This window comes from Lissotriton helveticus, chromosome 10 (assembly GCF_964261635.1).
Source record: "Lissotriton helveticus chromosome 10, aLisHel1.1, whole genome shotgun sequence".
Classification (NCBI taxonomy): domain Eukaryota; kingdom Metazoa; phylum Chordata; class Amphibia; order Caudata; family Salamandridae; genus Lissotriton; species Lissotriton helveticus.
In genome coordinates this window covers 1,166,193,472-1,166,203,270 of record NC_136071.1, presented here as the reverse complement: position 1 = coordinate 1,166,203,270, position 9,799 = coordinate 1,166,193,472, and positions in this window count along the sequence as shown.

Below are 9,799 nucleotides of genomic sequence, written 5' to 3'. Positions count from 1 at the left end.
TACTCAATGTTGTGACGAGGTAACGTGTCCACCAATATCTGAATCCGGCCCTAAGTATTGGTGCCCAAAATGTTGTCCAGAAGACAGCGGCTTGTGATATCAAATGCCAGGTGTGCCCAATACCAAGGCTGCATAGTTTGGAATCCCCCTCAAGCAGGACACAAGTCGTAAAAAAGAGAAGTGGGGGGACGCTGTCACTGGAAGTGACGTCACAACAGGAAGTGACGCCACGAAAGGTGCCGAGCTTCTCGTCCCAGAGAGGCCAAAGAGTGAAGTCCAGCTGTTTGGCAGGGGGGATGGTGTCCCCCCGGTAAAATAAGTGGGGGGACGCGTGCACCCGCATGGTACCCTGACTCGAGCCCTGCCCTCAAGCCTCTTTAATCCACACCCACACACTCTTTGCCTATTTATTTCTACCTACAGATTTATTTCACAGCCTTGCTTCTTTCTTTCTTGCTGTTTTTCATCTTTCAGTTGCTTTTTCTATCCCCCTTGCGTGTTTTCCTCTTGCTTGCTTGAAGTCAAAGTGGGATGAGGAAAAATACGTGCCATTCCCCAAAAATGAGCGCTTGTGAACCTCATTTGCAACCAGCGGCTGGAATTAAGCGCTGCAGCGCTGTAAAGCGCTATGCCATGCTGCGCCCAGGGACTTGGCGCGCCATATCAAGAACAAGAACAAATAACTAATACATGTTGACACCCCCAGGTCCATTCCTCGTTTCCATATTCTTTTGTTTCTCAATAGAAGCTATTCATCTCAAAATACATTTCCGCTTCATTCCCTAAAGGTCAACATTTACAAACAGGGGTTTCTATCTGTGTGTTCTTTTTTGTGATAACCGCAAAACGCGTGTTTGATATTGTTATTAATATTGCTTGGGAGCGAGGCGGCTCTCACCGCCGGTGCTTCGGGAGGCCTCGCGCGGGAGAGCCCCGGGGCCCGCGGTGAAAGGTTGGCCTCATTATTTCGTGGCGCGCTGCGCTGGAGTCCATTACGATGCTGTGTAGCGCCTCGGGGCCGCGGCGCGGCGGGTCTCTCGGCGCTCGCCACAGGATGCGTGTTCGCCCGGCGCTGGGACTGAAGGGTTGACCTTCGCAGAGCGACGAGGCTCTGTGTTCATTTTAAGGGGGGCAGAGGAGCGGAGAGTCGAGCAGCCAGCGGGGGACGTGTTGCCCTACAAGCGGCAGGATCATAGCAGGCTCGGAGAGGCGCCGGCGCGCGGGTTTGTGGCTCTGCTGAGGCCTTTCTGTGTTTGACCTTCACAGCAGCTCCTTGCTCATTTTCTGTGGAGCCGAGAAACTGAGCTTTTCCATGGCTGCAAGACTACTTCAGCAAAGATAACCTCATGTAACCTTCGCCCTCTGGAGATTGACTCCACTCCGATGGAAGTTCAGGGAAATTAGGGGCATATTACCAAGCAATAGCGATAATTATCGCTATTGCTTGGTTAGAGACAAAAATTTACCGCTGAGCTGCGGCGATTTTTATCGCAAATAAACCTTGGTATACCAAGGTTTATCGCAAATGCGATAAAAAACGGCCGCATTGCATGAATATCACTGAAAAGTCTGCGATATTCATGCATTACCGAGCTAATGCTCTTAGCCATGTTATCCACCTCCCATTGGATAACATGGCTAAGAACTGCTCAGGGGCAGGTGTTAGCTTTTGGAGATATTCGCGCTTAGCGCGAATATCTCCAAAAGTTGGTAATAGGAGATAGCGATGTTGCAAAGCGGGGCCCAAGATGGTCGCTATCTCCTACTAGCGGTCGCTAACTGGTGTTAGCGACAGCTAGGTAATAGGGAGATAATTTTATCTCCGCTTTCTTGGCTTTTAAAGCCAAAAAAGCGGAGATAAACCCCCTTGATAATATGCCCTTTAGTTTCTCCGGATTTCTTTTTCAAAATAACCTGATGCTACAAAAATTACATCTCCCTGTATGCAGTGCTTAATTTAGTTGCAGGTCACCTCAGTATTTTGTGTGGACTAGTACTTGCTTTTTTAATAATCAGACTTTGACCCTGAACAAGAGAGAAAGGAATGGAACCAAAAAAGGAAAGAAGGACGAAGAAAAATAGTGAGAAGGGGATGAATAAGGGATGCAAAAGAATCTGCCAGAGGGCAAAAAAGACAGGCAGAGTATGTTGTTGTAAGAAAGACTCATGATGTGAAATCAAGATTACACACCCTTTGGGCCTGATTCACAGAACTAACAAGACAAAATCCCAAACTTACTATGGTTTTGGTATTCACAGAAGGCACTTACTCATTTTGATATTCACAGAAGGCACTTACTCATTTCGGTATTCACAGAAGGCACTTACTCATTTCGGTATTCATAGAAGTTAGGAGTCCTAAATGCCTTCTGTGAATACCCAAAGTCTTAAAGTTAGGATTTTTCTGAGTTCAGGAGTAGTAAAGTTAGTCCTCAACAATGTCTGTCGCTTACCTGCATCCCCTCTCATCCCTCCCACTACATCCTCAACAATGTCTGTCACTTAACTGCGTGCTCTCTCATCCCACTCCCAACATCCTCAACCGTGTCTGTCACTTAACTGTGTGCTATCTCATCCCACTCCCAACATCCTCAACAGTGTCTGTCACTTAACTGTGTGCTCTTTCATCCCTCCCCCAACATCCTCAACAATGCCTGTCACTTAACTGCGTGCTCCCTCATCCCACTTCCAACATCCTCAACAATGCCTGTCACTTAACTGCGTGCTCTCTCATCCCACTTCCAACATCCTCAACAATGTCTGTCACTTAACTGTGTGCTCTCTCATCCCTCCCAACATACTCAACAATGTCTGTCACTTAACTGTGTGCTCTCTCATCCCACTCCCAACATCCTCAACAATGTCTGTCACTTAACTGTGTGCTCTTTCATCCCTCCCCCAACATCCTCAACAATGCCTGTCACTTAACTGCGTGCTCCCTCATCCCACTTCCAACATCCTTAACAATGCCTGTCACTTAACTGCGTGCTCTCTCATCCCACTTCCAACATCCTCAACAATGTCTGTCACTTAACTGTGTGCTCTCTCATCCCTCCCAACATCCTCAACAATGTCTGTCACTTAACTGTGTGCTCTCTCATCCCACTCCCAACATCCTCAACAATGTCTGTCACTTAACTGTGTGCTCTCTCATCCCTCCCCCAACATCCTCAACAATGCCTGTCACTTAACTGCGGGCTCTCTCATCCCTCCTCCAACATCCTCAACAATGTCTGTCACTTAACTGCATGCTCTGTCATCCCTCCCACAACATCCTCAACAATGTCTGTCAATTAACTGCATGCTCTCTCAACCCTCCCCCAATATTCTCAACAATGTCTGTCACTTATCTACGTGCTCTCTCTTCCCTTTCCACCAGCATCCTCAACAATGTCTGTCACTTAACTGCGTGCTCTCTCATCCCTCCCCCAACATCCTCAACAATGCCTATCACTTAACTGCGTGCTCTCTCATCCCACTTCCAACATCCTCAACAATGTCTGTCACTTAACTGTGTGCTCTCTCATCCCTCCCAACATCCTCAACAATGTCTGTCACTTAACTGTGTGCTCTCTCATCCCTCCCCCAACATCCTCAACAATGCCTGTCAATTAACTGCATGCTCTCTCAACCCTCCCCCAATATTCTCAACAATGTCTTTCACTTATCTACTTGCTCTCTCTTCCCTTTCCACCAGCATCCTCAACAATGTCTGTCACTTAACTGCGTGCTCTCTCATCCCTCCCCCAACATCCTCAACAATGCCTGTCAATTAACTGCATGCTCTCTCAACCCTCCCCCAATATTCTCAACAATGTCTGTCACTTATCTACGTGCTCTATCTTCCCTTTCCACCAGCATCCTCAACAATGTCTGTCACTTAACTGCGTGCTCTCTCATCCCTCACACAACATCCTCAACAATGTCTGTCAATTAACTGCATGCTCTCTCAACCCACCCCTAATATTCTCAACAATGTCTGTCACTTAACTGTGTGCTCTCTCATCCCTCCCCCAACATCCTCAACAATGTCTGTCACTTAACTGTGTGCTCTCTCATCCCTCCCAACATCCTCAACAATGTCTGTCACTTAACTGTGTGCTCTCTCATCCCTCCCCCAACATCCTCAACAATGCCTGTCCATTAACTGCATGCTCTCTCAACCCTCCCCCAATATTCTCAGCAATGTCTGTCACTTATCTACGTGCTCTCTCTTCCCTTTCCACCAGCATCCTCAACAATGTCTGTCACTTAACTGTGTGCTCTCTCATCCCTCCCCCAACATCCTCAACAATGTCTGTCACTTAACTGCATGCTCTCTCAACCCTCCCCCAATATTCTCAACAATGTCTGTCAATTAACTGCATGCTCTCTCAACCCTCCCCCAATATTCTCAACAATGTCTGTCACTTATCTACGTGCTCTCTCTTCCCTTTCCACCAGCATCCTCAACAATGTCTGTCACTTAACTGTGTGCTCTCTCATCCCTCCCCCAACATCCTCAACAATGCCTGTCACTTAACTGCGTGCTCTCTCATCCCTCCTCCAACATCCTCAACAATGTCTGTCACTTAACTGCATGCTCTCTCATCCCTCCCACAACATCCTCAACAATGTCTGTCAATTAACTGCATGCTCTCTCAACCCTCCCCCAATATTCTCAACAATGTCTGTCACTTAACTGTGTGCTCTCTCATCCCTCCCCCAACATCCTCAACAATGCCTGTCACTTAACTGCGTGCTCTCTCATCCCTCCTCCAACATCCTCAACAATGTCTGTCACTTAACTGCATGCTCTCTCATTCCTCCCACAACATCCTCAACAATGTCTGTCAATTAACTGCATGCTCTCTCAACCCTCCCCCAATATTCTCAACAATGTCTGTTACTTATCTACGTGCTCTCTCTTCCCTTTCCACCAGCATCCTCAACAATGTCTGTCACTTAACTGCGTGCTCTCTCATCCCTCCCCCAACATCCTCAACAATGCCTGTCACTTAACTGGGTGCTCTCTCATCCCTCCTCCAACATCCTCAACAATGTCTGTCACTTAACTGCATGCTCTCTCATCCCTCCCACATCATCCTCAACAATGTCTGTCAATTAACTGCATGGTCTCTCAACCCTCCCCCAATATTCTCAACAATGTCTGTCACTTATCTACGTGCTCTCTCTTCCCTTTCCACCAGCATCCTCAACAATGTCTGTCACTTAACTGCATACTCTCTCATCCCTCCCCAACATCCTCAACAATGTCTGTCACTTAACTGCGTGCTCTTCCATTTCTCTCTCCCCCACCATCCTCAAGAATGACTGCAGCTTAACTGCGTGCTCTCTCATTGTCGTGGGCTCTACAGTCAGTAATGGCTTGGTTCCAGTGTCACAGTGAGCCCAGGACCCACAAAAGGATATACCCGCCGCACTTAATGCATCAAATGCAAAAACAACAAGGTGATGGACAGAGTGTTTGAATTTATCTCAGCCACTGCCAATCACTCTGGCTGCATCCCAATCCATCTTTTTTCGCCCACCATGCGACCTCAGTTTGGACCCTGCCATATGCAAATCAGTCTTGACCCTGCTCCTCATGGTTACAGTCCAGCCCGAACTGCCAAGCCATGTCCTCCCTCAACCGGAATACAAGCAATCTAAGAATGATTTTGTCCTTGTTATTCAGCCAGGTATAGCTTGGTTCCAGTGGCACGTCAAATGCAAAAACAACAAACTGATGGATGGAATGCGTGAATTATCCTCATCCACTGGCAATTGCACAAATTTCAGCAAGTGTAATAAATTAAAAATATATAATTAAAGTAAAGTTACATAAATATCTACAATATACAATTTAAATGTGAATATGTTTTTCAATTTTTTTTGGATAAAATATATAATTTAATGTTCACCCTAAAATACCAACATTTTAAGTAATTATTTGATTTTATGAATACATCCAAATTAATAACTAAATATGTTTGAGAAAATGTAAGAATGTGAAAAATCATTTCCAAAATGGTCATATTAATTTGCGAATCAAAAAGTTAATATTATAGTAAAAATAAAAGAATCAAATGTTAAAAACATCCCCACCCTTAGCCCATGAAAACCCAACATTCAGCTACTAAAAAACAATATCATGTGCATTAATTTTCACATTAATAAAACTGAAAATAAAAATTTCACAATTTTCAAACTGTAATAAATTATTATACCAACCACAATAATCAAAAAAATTACAAGCTACATAAAATCAAACCCTGATCATTTCCCTCACCAACAAACCCATAACCGCCAGAACCAACTTTCACAACGGAATGAAGGCAGTCACTACCTGGATGCAAGGCAGCTGCCTCAAGCTCAACTCGGACAAAACTGAAGTACTCATCCTGGGGCTCACTCCCTCAGCCTGGGAAAACTCCTGGTGGCACGCTGCACTAGTAACCCCTCCCACCCCACGTACCACGAACACATCCTTGGCATCATACTGGACTCCTCACTCTCAATGAACCACCAAATCCTCATCCTGTTTCCACACGCTCCACCTACTTCGAAAGACTATCAGATGGCTCCCACAGGATCCAGAGAGACAGTCACCCACGCACTTATCACCAGTAGACTGGACTACGTCAATGCACTCTACGCCGGCGTCACCCAGAAACTGCTCAGAGAACTATAGAAAATGCCAAAACGCCACAGCCAGACTGGTCCTCGACATCACCAGCTGCAACCACATGACACAACATGTCCGACAACTCCACTGGCTCCCTATCAACAAGAGAATCACCATCAAGCTCCTCACTCTTGCCTACAAAGCTCTTCACGACGCAGGACCAGAATATCTAAACCACTGCCTCGCCTGCCACACACCTGCCAGACAACTCCACTCCGCCCAACTCACCCTGGTCTCCGTCTAACGGATCCCCAAGACCAGAACTGGAGGAAAACCTTGTCTAAACACCAAAGTGACAAGATGGCTATTGAAAATGCTTGTACATTGATAATTGCTATATGTGTGGTGTGTTCTTTTCCTCTACAGATACTGGGACACGTATTACACTGATTTTAACTCGCACTAATCAGTTGTTCGTCCACGTTTACCCTGGGGTTAGCTTTTGAGCACCTGTCATTGTTGGTCAATTCAGTGCCTGCCATTCTGTACAATACATTCCAGTTCATAAAGAGCTCCGCATTGCCAAGAACATTTAAAATTGTAAATTGTTTGCTGTGGAATCAGGACACATGGTTCTTACCCTGGCTTCCCTATTATCGCACCTATGTGGTCTTGGGCCAAGCATTCTTATTCCTTGCGTCTCAGATCACATCTTTTAAAACTGGCAGTTCTTTTAAATACAAGAACCACTGATTTAAATTTAAAAGTTTTATATAGCAACCTAAGGCAGATGTAAGATGTCTTAGGGCCAGATGTAGGACGGCTATTACCGGTCGTTAACGGCCGAAATTAACGAATTTCGGCCGTTACGACGGGTAATAGGCGTTATGTAGGGTGTCAATTTACAGATCAGGTAAATACCGAATCGGTATTTACAGATTCGGTATTTACCGAATCGGTAAATGACATGTAGGAAGCACTTTAAACAGTGCTCATGTGCTTTTAGGATTCGTTATTTACCACCAACTATTATTTGGTGGTAAATAAGGAATACTTTAGAAAATGCAAATCAATGCATTTTCAACTGTGCCATGTGGCAGACATACATGCCCTTAGGGCATGTATGTCTGCCACATGTGCACACAAGCACTAATCAGGGGTGCATCAGGGTGTCAAAGTGACACCCTGCCACCCTTGACTCTTTCCCTACTTTACCGAATAGGTATTTACAGATTCGGTAATTGACATTCATTCCTAGGGGCCTCCAGGCCCATAGGAATGAATGGTAATTACCGAATCGGTAAATACCGATTCAGTAATTACCGAATCTTAACGATTCGGTCATTTTTACCGATTTTTTTATCTACATAGCAATTACCGATTCGAAAATACCGAATCGGTGAAATTCTGTATTTTTGAATCGGTAATTTACAATTACCTACATCTAGCCCTAAATCTATTATTTAATGTTCGCTCTCAGGGAGAATGGAGAATTGTGATTAATCCTTCTTCTTTGTCACATTTCTTGGTTACAGCACTGTTCGAGAAGGAACAACAGAGGCATTGTGTTTCTTCTACCCTTAGTTCCGTCTGCTGCACTCTTCCTTGAAATCCTGTCCCCTTTACTCTTTCTCCAAATACATCTGTGGCATCTCCTTTATTAGTTTGAGAGGCAGTGTGCTCTATTTTACTGACATTGTGTTTTTCTGACCTCAGTTCAGTCTGCTGCACTCTTCCTTAGAAAGCAGGAGAAATGACCAGACGTGGGTCCGAGCTCACTGTACCCTTGGAACCAAGCTATTCTTGGCTAAAGACCCCTAACTAGGGCGAAACTGGCCCTAAGTTGCATGTGTTCTGGTTCAGGGAGGACCTGGCCTGGCTGGTCAGGCTGTACTGTACTGTTCTCGTGAGGAGCAGGGTCAAGACTGATTTCCATACGGCTGGGTCCAAACTGAAGTGACACGTGGGCATAAAATGATGGAGTGGAATACAGCTCGAGTGATTGCCAGTGGCTCAGAATAATTCAACATTCCGTCCATCACCTTATTGGTCTTGCATGTGCTGCCCTAAGTGCACCCTGTATGCCCAGACGTGGGTCCCGGGCTCACTGTCCCATTGGAACCAAGCTATACCTGGCTGAAGAACCTTAACAATAGCTAAACAGTTCCCAGGTTGCTTTTGCTCCAGTTCAGGGAGTACCTAGCCTGGCAGTTCTGGCTGGACTGTTCCCATGAGGAGCAGGGTCAAGACTGACTTGCTTATAGCTGGGTCCAAACTGAGGTGGCATGGTGAGTGGGAAAAAAACAATGGACTGGGTTGTGGCCCGAGCATTTGCCAGTGGCTGAGATTAATTCAAGCGTTTCATCCATCACCTTGTTTTTGCATTTGCTGCCATAAGGTTGCCAAGTATACCCAGAAATGGATCACAGGCTCACTGCACCACTGGAACTTAACTATAACAGGCTGAAGATCCCTAACTAGGGCAAAACTGGTCCTCGGTTGGTGGGATAGAGAAGCAACAACGGACAGCGGGAAAAGTGTGGGGTGGGGAGCCCGTACAGTGCCATGCACTCCTATAGAGTGTATGGCAAAAAGGTAGCTGGAGACGTGCTCTGTCAGTTGAAGGACACTGGATGCAAAAAGATCGTTTTGATAGGTCCATGCTCCACACCAGGGACAGCAGACCTGGGTAGAATACAGTAGAAGGCAAGCTGGTGGCTTGAAGCAGGTGGCATGACCGGAAGAAAACAAGGAAACAGAGATTGACATGAAAGCCAACCAATGGTAAATATCGGTAAGTAATGGTCGTTTTTAAGCTTTTTTTTTTAACAATAGCTTTCTCTGAGAGAGCATGCGCACTGTAGGCAAAAGCAAACAAGCTTTTACAATGCAATAGGTCTCGCAATTGCAAGTTTTTGAGCTATTGGCATTGTAAATAGCAATGCCTTTTATATTAAAAGGCATTGTCATTTACAATACCAATAGTTCAAGCTTTTGCAAAAGCGATACATATTGTATTGCAGAGTGTGGTGTCCCTGAAGCGGGCACCGCGCTCAGTAATAAAGTTTAAGAAAAAAAAGCGATGTGTTCCGAAAGCAGGCGCCGCGGTCAGCATGCAAGTTAGACCGGCATAGCGGTCTTTAAGAAAAGCAGCCGCCATTGTCCTGGGTGGGCGCGCTGCAAATACAAAAA